Source organism: Malaclemys terrapin, chromosome 2, assembly GCF_027887155.1.
Source record: "Malaclemys terrapin pileata isolate rMalTer1 chromosome 2, rMalTer1.hap1, whole genome shotgun sequence".
NCBI lineage: Eukaryota > Metazoa > Chordata > Testudines > Emydidae > Malaclemys > Malaclemys terrapin.
The window spans coordinates 140,581,712-140,593,148 of record NC_071506.1 but is presented as its reverse complement, the minus strand read 5'-3'; the positions used below and the strand labels follow the sequence as shown (position 1 = coordinate 140,593,148).

The 11,437-nt window shown below is 52.2% G+C and overlaps 1 protein-coding gene across 3 annotated transcripts in view; it reads left to right on the top strand.

Moving 5' to 3' along the window:
- Positions 1-897: 897 nt before the first annotated feature.
- Positions 898-11,437, top strand: part of GPAT2 (glycerol-3-phosphate acyltransferase 2, mitochondrial) — a 123,665-nt gene continuing 113,125 nt past the window's right edge. For all 3 annotated transcript variants that reach the window (XM_054017919.1, XM_054017920.1, XM_054017918.1), the window contains exon 1: positions 898-987. The gene's annotated coding sequence lies outside the window, so the exon portion shown is untranslated. The remainder of the gene's footprint in view (positions 988-11,437) is intronic.

Below are 11,437 nucleotides of genomic sequence, written 5' to 3'. Positions count from 1 at the left end.
GCTCATAGGGCACCTGAAGAGTTACAAACATTCAAGGATAAATTACAAAACAGGCTATGGAATCGCGCCCCCCCCCCCCCCCGCCCTTAAATATATAAATAAAGTGTATGCCATGCAATTAGGGTACAGAAACCATAGCATGTGACTTAGTTGACCATTGTACGGTGCAACCAGCAAATCCTTTGGAACAGTAATAAGTCAAAATCTGGCAGTGGAGAATTTGCCAACAAAACAGGGCTAAATTCAGAGTAAATTATTAGTAGCATACAAGAGGATCAGCTCAATAAAATGGCCCCAGCATTAGGAGGTAACACCAGCGGTACTCAGGGGCTGGTGGGAGAGGCCAGGAGATGCATGGGGAGTGGGTGGGGGCAGGGGGAGATAGAGATCATTATTCTGTTGTTTGATCTTTTCCAGCCCATCCTCAGTGCCTTCATGCCAACTTCCCAGAGTTTCCCCCGCCCTGGTCTCCTGTAACAAGCCTAGTGCTCAGAGATTTGGCCGTTTCGAAAACACAGCTCTGTCGAAGAAATTATAACCCCAGAGTACGAAACCACAGACAGCCCCCTGAGGGCTGGGGCTGACTGGCACAGCTCAATAATTGCACAGAGCCCCTTGAGGTTAGCCGTAGGGCGCGGGAGGCTGGGCTGTCTCAGCTCCATTCTGGGCCTTGCAGCTGCCAGGATATGTAACGGTAGGGTTACCATTCGTCCGGATTCCCCCGGACATGTCCAGCTTTTTAAGCTAAAAATAGCATCCGGGGGGAATTTGTAAATGTCCGGACTTCCCCCCATGCAGAGCACGCGCGGCTAACAGTGCTGCCGGCCGGCCGGTGTCACTTACATGGGGCTCCGACACTCAGCCAGAGAGGGCTCCTCCTCCTCCCTTCCTCCCTGCATCGCAGATCGGCTCCGGCAGTTTGGAGCTCCTCCCCTGCTGCTGCCCAGCAGCTCAGGCAGTTTCTGAGCAAGTTCACAGAGACATTAGGTGAAGAAAGGCCAACAACAAGGGGGCAAGGGGTCGGAGAAGGGGCAGGGAGGTTCTGGAGGGGGCAGTCAAGAGACGGGGGGGTCGGGAGTTTGGGGGGGGGCTTTCTGGGGGTGGGGGTATGGATAAGGTTTTGGGCAGTCAGGGTATAGGTAGGGGGTAGGGTCCTGGGGGGCATTTGGGGGGGAGTCTTAGGAGGGGGCAGTTAGGGGACAAGGAACAGGGAAGCTTAGGTAGGGGGTGGGGTTCTGGAGGGCAGTTAGGAGCAGGGGTCCCAGGAGGGGGCAGTCAGGGGACAAGGAGCGGGGGGGGTGTTTGGGAGTTCTGGGGGGGCTGTCAGGGGGCAGGAGTGGGGAGAGGGATCGGAGCAGTCAGGGGACAGGGAGCAGAGGGGTTTAGATGGGTTGGGAGTTCTGGGGGGGGGGCTGTCAGGGGGTGGGGAGTGGTTGGATGGGGCGTGGGAGTCCCAGGGGTCTGTCTGGGGGTGGGGGTGTGGATAAGGGTTGGGGCAATCAGGGTACAGGTAGGGGGTAGAGTCCTAGGGGGCCAGTTAGGATGGGGGGAGGGTCTCAGGAGGGGGCAGTCAGGGGACAAGGAGTGGGGGGAGGGTCGGGAGTTCTGAGGGGGGAAGTGGGAGGGGCAGGGGCGGGGCTAGGGCAGGACAGGGGCGGGACTCCTCCCGTCCTCTTTTTTGATTGCTGGATTATGGTAACCCTATGTAACGGTGAGAGGCAGTGGGATCACACCGTGATGGGGATCCAGGGGCAAGGCTGGGAGAAAGCCTCACCACTGAGGCTATGTTGACACTGGAACTGGAGGTGGGATTGCAGCTTGGGTGGGCACTGCTAGTCTTGAGCTAGCTAGCAGGGGAACAATAGGAAAGCAGCGAAGATGTGGCAGGGTGGGCTCGCCGCCTCCGTACCCACCCACCCACCGGGGAGCCTGGGTACGCACACTGGTTGCTAGCCTGTGCTCAAGTCCCTTAACGTTAGAGCGGGGCTGCCTACCTGCACTACAATCCCACCTGAATCTGCCGCATAACACTCCGTGATCCAGGGAATTCTCTCATTCTGCACCATTCCCCGTGGAAACGAACACAAACACCCTAGTGCAAAGGCAAGGCTGCACAGGTCACCTGCTCTTCTTTCGGGGAAAGGGTTAAAATCTTCTCCCTGCCCCAGGCAGGGGAGCAGCTGGGATGGAGCCCAGCTGGAGATGATCGGCCATTAGGAGGGAATATAAAAGGGAGAGGTTGGGCTATGTGGCTTCCCCTACCCCTGCCCAGGCAACTGAATAGCCTTGTTCCCTAGGAGATGATCAGGTATGGGTTCCTACTCCCTGGCTCTAGCTGGCCTTGGCATGGAAGGTTTCACTGATGCCAGTGGATGTTTTGGTAGGCTCCTAGGCTGGGCTGAAGCAGTCTGTTTGCAGGCTGTTGCTAGAAGCTGAACTCTGGGCCCAGCCCAGGCCTAGAGCAATCTCCCTGCTTCTATTAGTGCTGGGCCAGGACTGCAAGCTTCCCTACCCTGCAGCTTGTGGGTGGGGAGGAGTGCTCTGCCTTGGAGTGACAGGTGGTCCCCCTTCTAGGGAGTAATGCCATAGTCCCCCATCCTTGGGAGCAGCAGGGGCCCTTCCTTCTCTTAAGCTAATGGGGTGTTGCTGCCCCCCAACTTTTCCTAGCTGTTGGGGCAACCTGCATGGGTGGGCTGGGCTTTTGGTACTGTTGACCTCCTGCTGCACACAATAGTCTCTTGGGCAGTGTCAGTGGGGCCCTGTCTGAGCACTGGGCCTGGGAAGTTCTCCCTGGTGAGCTGTGTGGGGCAGTTTGCCCCTCTCAGGGCTGTTGGTTTGGGCGCTCCTTCAGACTCGGGCAAATGTCACAAGGTGTGTTATTTTTGAGTCCCATTTTCATGTTCCTCTCCTAACCGTGAGGGCTAGAGCCCTATATTTTTAAAACCGCTGCTGAGTTTCTAATGCCTTCACGTGACTCCAGAAGCTAGGGCCTTAAGCATGGGCCTATAGTACCTTGGTCTCTATCTGGCCCGAAGTACCATATGTGTAGCTCTTTTTGTGTCCCCCATTGTCTGTCTTTACATTATAGCATCCTTGGGGCAGGGACCAGCTGTGCAATGGGGTCCTGAGTGGCCTTTGGAAGATATTGTAATAGCAGGTGACTGTCTTCTGCAGCCTAGGAAGCATGTATGGGGAAAACCTAGTTTCCCCAAGCCCCAGAGAGCTCCATAAAAGAGCACCGGGAAGGACAATGCCCTCTCTGAGAGCAGAGTGCTGGGGGCTGGAGGGAGCCAGTAAGCAGCCTGTAACCTCAGGTTTCCAGGAACTCTGGGAGAGCATCCAAATTCCCTGAGCTCCTAGACAAACAAGCGGGGCAATTCTGGGGACCCTTGGCCTCTTCCAACCGCCCCCAGGTGCAGGGCTAGGCAGTGGAAAGTATTTTCCATGCTGGTTGGCTGGGAGACAAGAGCTACAGGCTGTGCAGCCTCCTCTAAGCAGGGCTGGTTCAGACCCATGTTGGGTCTCTGGTCCCAGGTCTCTGTTGCTCCCTGCAACATGTGTGATCAGCTACCCCAGGGCCACGTGGGTGCAGAGCATCCCCCTTCTGCATTTGCTATAGTGTCCATAAAGGTGTGATGCAGGCAATTGGGACGCCCCCAGCCTCTGGGCTAGTGTGGGGGTTTGGATCTCCAGCTGGGATGAGATGGGGACTCTTGGGTGTGTGGAGTTAGTGTGTGTGGAGGGAGATAAGTAGGGCTCTGCCAAATTCGCCATCAATTTCATGGCCATAAGATTGTAAAAATTGTAAATGTCATGATTGCAGCTACATAAATCTGAAATGTCAGTGTGGTAAGTGTGGAGGGGGGGTTGCAAGGTTATTGTAGGGGGGTGGGGTTGCAGTACTGCTACCCTTGTTTTTGCAGTGCTGCCTTCAGGGGTGGAGAGCGGTGGCTGCTGTCCGGGAGCCCAGCTCTGAAGGCAGAGCCATTGCCAGCAGCAGTGCAGAAGTAAGGATGGCCTGGTATGATCTTGTCACCCTTACTTCTGTGCTGCCGCTGGTGGGGTGCTGCCTTCAGAGCTGAGCGTTTGGCTCTCTAGTCACCCAGCTCTGAAGTCAGCACAGAAGTAAGGGTGGCAATATTGTGACCCCCCCTAAAATAACCTTGCAACCCCCTTCAACTCCCTTTTGGGTCAGGACCCCCAGTTTGAGAAACGCTGGTCTCCCCCGTGACATTTACATAGTATGGGGTAAAAGCACACGCAAGACCTGCTTTCACGGTCCGTGATGTGTTTTTCATGGCTGTGGATTTGGTAGAGCCCTAGAGATGAGGGAATTCTGACCGGAGGTTTCCCATTAAACAGGAAGGGGAGGGGAATTGTTGATCTCACTCCCCGAAGGGAGACAGCGTGGGCCCCTCTGAGGCGCAGAGTAGTGCACACCTGGCTGTGCCCCCTGCGGTACAGGGACAGGGTGGGATGGGATCCTCTGGCTGGAGGGGGGTAAGGTGGTGGCTGTGGTTGCAGCCACTGGCAGAATCAGCCCTGCTTCTACGATTACAGAAGGTGGGAGTGTGAATGGGGGAAGACCGCACGTAACGCTGCTGCTGCCCCCACCTTTCTCTAGTAGCAGCCGTGCTGGAAACTGGGACAGCCTATGATAGGGTTACCATACGTCCTCTCTTTCCCGGACATGTCCGGCTTTTCGGCAGTCAAACCGCCGTCCGGGGGGAATTGCCAAAAAGCTGAACGTGTCTGGGGAAAATGGCGGCTCTGCTCCTCCCCGACTCTTCGGCTCTGTTTAAGAGCCGGGCTGCCCGAGCGCTACTGGCTTTGGGCAGCCCCTGTGCCTCCGGACCCTGCGCCGCCGGAGCCCGGGAGGGGAAGTGCCCGGCTGGGGGCGCAGGGTCCAGAGGCATAGGGGCTGCCCAAAGCCCGAGCGCTATCGGCTTCACGGTTTGCCGGGCAGCCTCCAGACCCTGTGCCCCCGGCTGGGCGCTTCCCCTCCTGGGCTCCAGCTGCGCTGGGGAAGCGCCGGCTGGGGGCGCAGGGTCTGGGGGCTGCCCGGCAAACTGTGAAGCCGGTAGCGCTGGGGCAGCCCTTTCCCCGTGGCTGGGAGTGGGAGGGGGTGGAGTTAGAGCGGGGCTAGGGGTGGGGAAATGGGCGGGGCCAGGCCCTGTGGAGGGTCCTTTTTTTTTTATTTATTAGATATGGTAACACTAGCCTATGAACTATGAGGTAGGGGCAGCTTTGCTTCTGGGATGCCCCTGAGCTGGTGATGGGTGCCACTTGCTCTGCTCCTATGGGTCCTGAGACGTGCTGCCTCTCACTACATAAACTCTGAGACAGGGCTCCCTGCCTGAGAGCTGACTGCCTCTTCTGCCCTGTGTGGAGCAGGTTCTGCTGAAGATCAGTATGGGAAATCAGTGGCACTGAATGAACTGCATACCCATCCCCCCATAGTGCATGGCAGGCCAGCCCTGCCAGCGCCCATGGGTGGGTAGTCAGAAGACCCGGGTATCAACTGAATCACACTTCATGTCTCAGGGCAGAGACTGGGGTCCCACTGGTGGTTGGAATCCTAGCCTGGATTGTGCACTGCACTCCACTCCTGTGTTTCATGGAGATGCTGCATCCTGGGTGATGCATGTGGGTGGGTTTCCTTCCTCCTGCTGTGGCTTGGCTGCTTGCATGGAGAAGGCTGCAGCATTGCTGAGCAGGAGCTGGGATCAATACTTAATCAGTCTAGGGGGTGGCTTGAAAGGGAGTGAAGCAACCATCAGGTGGACCCAGAATGTGTGGCAGGGTCGGGGACCAGGCCTATGAAACAAGTAGGAATGTGAGCTTCCACTACTAGCCGGTGGTCTCTTTTGTCTCTCCAAAGTTGGAACCTTGGTTCTAAACATTGCTCCTAGGGGGAGACATGGGGGCAGCAGATGCATCCAACTGCAGCCTGCACCAGCTGTAAATCTGAGATGGAGCAAGACTGGCTTGGAATGTCTTGCTGTTTCCTTGTGTTAACTTGTCTGCACTCACCTGTTGTCTTGTATTTGGATTGTAAGGTCTTTGGGGCAGGGAGAGTCTTTTCCACTGCCATTCTGCTGGTGAAGTGCACACAAATGAAGACTTTTTTTAAAGACTTTTTTCATTAAAAATAAAAAAGGTTCCTTTTTTGGAACCCGTGGGATGAAAATTATTCTGAAGTCTTAAATTGTGTGAGGCGGGGTGGGGGGAGAGGGAAGGGATGGGAGGAGATCAGCCCTTTTTTTTTACTAGTTGTGCTTCTAGGTATGTATGAGTTTCCAGCACTACTACAAACAGCAGTGCATTATGGGTGACTATACAAAGCCTTCTGGGGGAATTGTCGGAGGAGAAATCAAACTCACTCCTCCAGATAAGATCTCATGATTCCTCAGCGGTATCCCATAATCCTTCCTGGATACAGTGTCATTAGGAAGTTTGTCCTGACAGTCTCTGCAATACATTTGGGTGGAGGGGGACTGTAGTAACCTACAGGGACCTTGGAGGGGGTGAGCACAAGTTGCAAGAGAGGAATTCAGGGAGGTGCCAGGAAGCTGGTCTGTGTGCACATGGCTGGAATGTGTCCTGCAGTTGGAACATCTCCATAAATAGCTCTCCTGACAAAGCCAGTCTAGTTTTACAAGCATGGAGTCTGCCTGTGTTTATTACCCAGTAACAGGGGCAGAAGCACCAGCACACAGCATGTATCCACACAGTGGAGTCTCTTTTCTGGAGGGGTGCATTTGAAAATGCACCAATTTAACATCCTTTGGTTTACTAGTTTTAGTAGAAGAGGAAGACTTGTTTTTAGCTCACACTAAAATATTATTCAGCAAAAACTGTTTCCAGTGAGGATCCCCTGGCTGTGGATTAAATAAAGAGAAATTCAGACCTGCCACTTGGTTTTGGGCAGACCAAAGGTTGTCTCTACCCAGAGCACATTGCTGGGAGATGTAGAGAGGCTGAGTCTATTTAAAACAGACGTTGTTAAAGCCTAGGCATTTCCAGCCCTCTAAAGGAGGAGAATGGTCTTGTGGTTCAAATGCAGGACTATGAATTGGGAGAGGTGAGTTCTTGTCCCAGCTATGTTGCTGATTTGCTGGGTGAAGTTGTGCGAATCACATCCTCTCTCCTGACCTCAGTTTTCCCCATCTGGAAAATGGGCAATAACTCTTCTGTGCTTGTTTGTGAGTTGCTTGGGTTGAAAGTAGTGGAGACAAGTGTGGTGTGGTATAATTTGATGCTGTATAGTGATTTGGACCAGTTCTCCCCCGTGTGGAGAAGTTTTCATTGGTGCAGTGTATTGCCAATGTTGGGGTCTTGCAATGCACATAACACTGTCTTTCTAGAATATCATTCATCTCAGCACCTCTAAAGCCCCTTCTCAATACGAGGTGATTGATCTTGGTACAGTCGTGGAGGGCAGGTATCATAGGCTGGGGGAGGCTGAGCCTCCACAAACAGCCTGGCGTGGTCCTGCCCATGCGCCACTCCCAGGCCCCTTCCTGCATTTTCCACTGTGCTTCTGTGGCCCAGGCTGGGCTGGCAGCTGTGGTGGAGGTGCTCTGGCCTAAGGGAGGGAAGTAAAAGGGAAAGGGGAGGGATGGTGTCTCAGCCAGAAGGGCAGGGGCTAGCCTGCCCCGATGGCCAGTTCACCTGCCACCCATGGGTACAGTTGTGCCCTACCTAACACAATGAGGCCCTGATCTGTAGGGGCCTCTAGGTGGTACTCTGTATGTCTCTAATGCAGGAACAGTCAGTCTATCTCCCCTGCACAAGCCAGGGCTAGAGGGGAGAGACTCGTAGCTGAAGATTTTTGCATTCAACCTCTGGGTTCTCTCCCAACCTCCTCGTTCCCCATGGTGTGTAGAACAGTTCCTCCCTCTTGCTGGCTTTCCCTTTACTTCAGTTGTGCAGGATGCAGCAGATTAGTTTAGTTTTTTTTTAAAGGGGAAATGGTTGGTAAACTAACCCCCCATCCCCTTCCCCCAAAAGCAACTAGCCCCGTTCGTCTGCAAACAGATGTAATTACCACCAAGGAACTGGGAGCATCTCTCCACAAAGAGCTGGATGGTGGATAGAGTAGCATGGAGGTGGTGAAGACAGACCATGATGGTGAACTTAATTTTGTGCTGGAGAGGGAAAGCCCCGTCCTCAAAACAGCAACAGCACCAGCTCAGGCATTGTAAACACCCCAGATGCTGCCTTTCCAACATACTTCAACTTTGATTCACTTGGATCCCTTCTTAGCAGGACAGAGGCACTCCTGTGCCAAAGCCCATCAACCCTTGGCCTCTCTCCAGAGAGCATCAGTTAAAGTGGTGGCTTGTGAATAGACCACTCTCTGCTAGGCACTGAACAGAGACCCAGCAAACTTGTTTCACATAGGGCATCACATGGTAACAACTTTAGGGTATTGTCAAACTGGGCTAGATTTGAACTGGCTACTTAGAGGGAGAGGGTTATTCAGCTAACTAGTCCTCTGAGCCACTGAAATACCCTAGCAGAATTCCAGGATGTCCATGGTCAGTTGGTTCTGTGCCGAAGCCAGACACTGTGTGAGTAGGTTGGGATAGAGGCAGCTGGCATATGGAGCCCAAAGAAGCATTAGACAGAGGTCTCTGTTCTTTGCAGTGTCAGTGGAGCTGCACTAAGGATAGACCTGTCGAAGGGTAGAAATAGGACCTTTGGGCTAATTCCTTTCTCTTCACTAGGAAAAAAGTGTTCACTATCTGGACATGATCATTCCCCTCTAGTCAACATTGGTGAGGCCTCATCTGGAGTACTGTGTCCAGTTTTGGGCCCCACACTACAAGAAGGATGTGGAAAAATTGGAAAGAGTCCAGCGGAGGCCAACAAAAATGATTGGGGGCTGGAGCACATGACTTATGAGGAGAGGTGAGGGAACTGGGATTATTTAGTCTGCAGAAGAGAAGAAGGGGGCAGGGGGATTTGATAGCTGCTTTCAACTACCTGAAAGGGGGTTCCAAAGAGGATGGCTCTAGATTGTTCTCAGTGGTGGCAGATGACAGAACAAGGAGTAATAGTCTCCAGTTGCAGTGAGGGAGGTTTCGGTTGGATATTAGGAAACACTATCCCACTAGGAGGGTGGTGAAGCACTGGAATGGGTTCCCTAGGGAGGTGGTGGAATCTCCTTCCTTAGAGGTTTTTAAGGTCAGGCTTGACAAAGCCCTGGCTGGGATGATTTAGTTGATGTTGGTCCTAACATCAACTAAATGTTGAGCAGGGGGTTGGACTAAATGACCTCCTGAGGTCCCTTCCAACCCTGATATTCTATGATTCTGAGGCACAGCCTGTGTTGCATGAAATTCTATCCATGCTGCTTTGTTCTAGGGCAGTGGCTCTCAACCTTTCCAGGCTACCATACTCCCTTCAGGAGTCTGATTTGTCTTGTGTACCCCCAAGTTTCTCATCACTTAAAAATGACTTGCTTACAAAAATCAGAGATAAAAATAGAAAAGTGGCACAGCACACTATTCCTGACAAATTGCTTACCTTTTCATTTTGTCTTACATTTTAGTTTGTACTGACTTGGCTAGTGTTTATGTAGCCTGTTGAACTTGGCAAATATCTATCTGAGTTGATGTATTCCCTGGAAGACCTCTGTGTACCACTGGTTGAGAACCAGGCTTCTAGATGTATATGACACGGCTTATGCCAGATCTTGGCAGGTGGATCAGAACTAGAGGTGGTTGGGAATTTTTTTTGGTCCAGATATGCCGTTTTGACAATACTGAAATTTTCTGTGAAATCAACATGATTTTGACAATTTTTTTTAGAAAAAGGTAAGCCAGGATGTTTTGATGCTTTCAATGTGTTTTTCTGGGTTTAGAACAAAAAGGGGCTGGGTTTTTTAATGACTCTTTTGAGATGCACCTTCTATTTTATATTTTTTGTTTTAAAATTGAACGGTCAAAATTGAAACAAAACATGGTTTGGAATTTGGTTTCACAAAAAAATGTGCCCCAGTTCAGGCTGAAAAAAATCCCAATCTTGAAGTTTTTTATGAGATTAAAAAAAAATCAGTTCTGCCTGCTCTAGTCAGAACCAAGTCCCCAGATCCAAACAACCTGACTCTTTTTTGCAGAAGTAGAACAGTTTGGATCTGGATTGCCATTTACCCTTTGCTGCTCCTGCAATGATGTATTACTCTTGTGTACTCCTGGACTTGGTCATATTATTAAGAGACTAAATGTTTTTGTTGGCTGATTTAAAAAATGCAATTTCTGCTAAAATGACTTCAGTCTTGATTGTTGTACAGAAGAAATGAGGGAAGGAGTTGAAAATAGGGTTGCCAATTTTCTAATTGCACAAAACTGAACACCTTTCCCCAAGGCCCCACCCCTTCACTCCGTTCTTGCCCTCCCCCACCCTCACTCCATTTCACTGAGCTGGAACAGGGGGTTGGGATGTGGGAGGGGGGTGAGGGCTCCAGCTGGGGGTGCAGGCTCTGGGGTGGGGCTGGGGATGAGGGGTTTGGAGTGTGGGAGGAGGCTCAGGGCTGGTGCAAGCTCTGGGAGGGGGCTCAGGGCTGGAGGAGAGGGTTGAGGTGTGGGAGGGAGTTCAAGGTGCAGGCTCTGGCTGGGCGGCACTTACCTCAGGCAGCTCCCAGTCAGCACTGCAGCAGGGCTAAGGCCAGCTGCCTGCCTTAAGTGATTTGCCCAAATTCACACATTGAGCCAATTGCAGAGCTGGGGATTAAATTTAGATTTCCAGAGACTCAGTCCAGGCTTTTAACCACCCTTCCTCTCTAGTGTGTTCTGCATTCCCCTGTATTAGCTGGTGAAGGAAACTAGCCTACAACTGCTACCAGCTAGAGGACTTGCGCCTTTAGCTCATGTGGCAGAGACTTGTGCCTTCAGCACTGGAAGGTGCAAATTCAATCCCTGGTGATGATGCATGATGGCAGGTCTTACAGTGCTGTGCCCAAAAATTCTGTTCTCCATGGAAGCCGCTAACATTGTCCCTTGTCATAACCTGGCCAAACACTGGTACTTGCAGAGGGCCTGATTCTCCTCTTGCTAGAGGTAAACAGTGGTGTTACAGTGGTGTGAGTGAGAGGAGTGGAGACCTGAGGCTCAGAGCATCTAGCCAACCCATCTGGTCTCTAAAAGGATCAGAGAATGGCAAGGTGTACAAAGCACACGACCACAATGAACTCTGCTCGTAGCAGGGGTGGCAGAGGGAGGATCCCAAATTAAAAGGCTGTGAGACCTAGTGAAAGAGCACTAGACTAGAATGCGGGAGATGTGGATTTTGTTCCCATCTCTGCCTGTTGGGACTAGTACAAGGTCGGCCTGCCCAGTGCCTCAGTTTCCCCATGTATAAAATGGGGGTAATTGAACAGACCATCTTTGTAAAATGACTTGAAGTCTCCAGCTAGAGCTACCTAGGTATT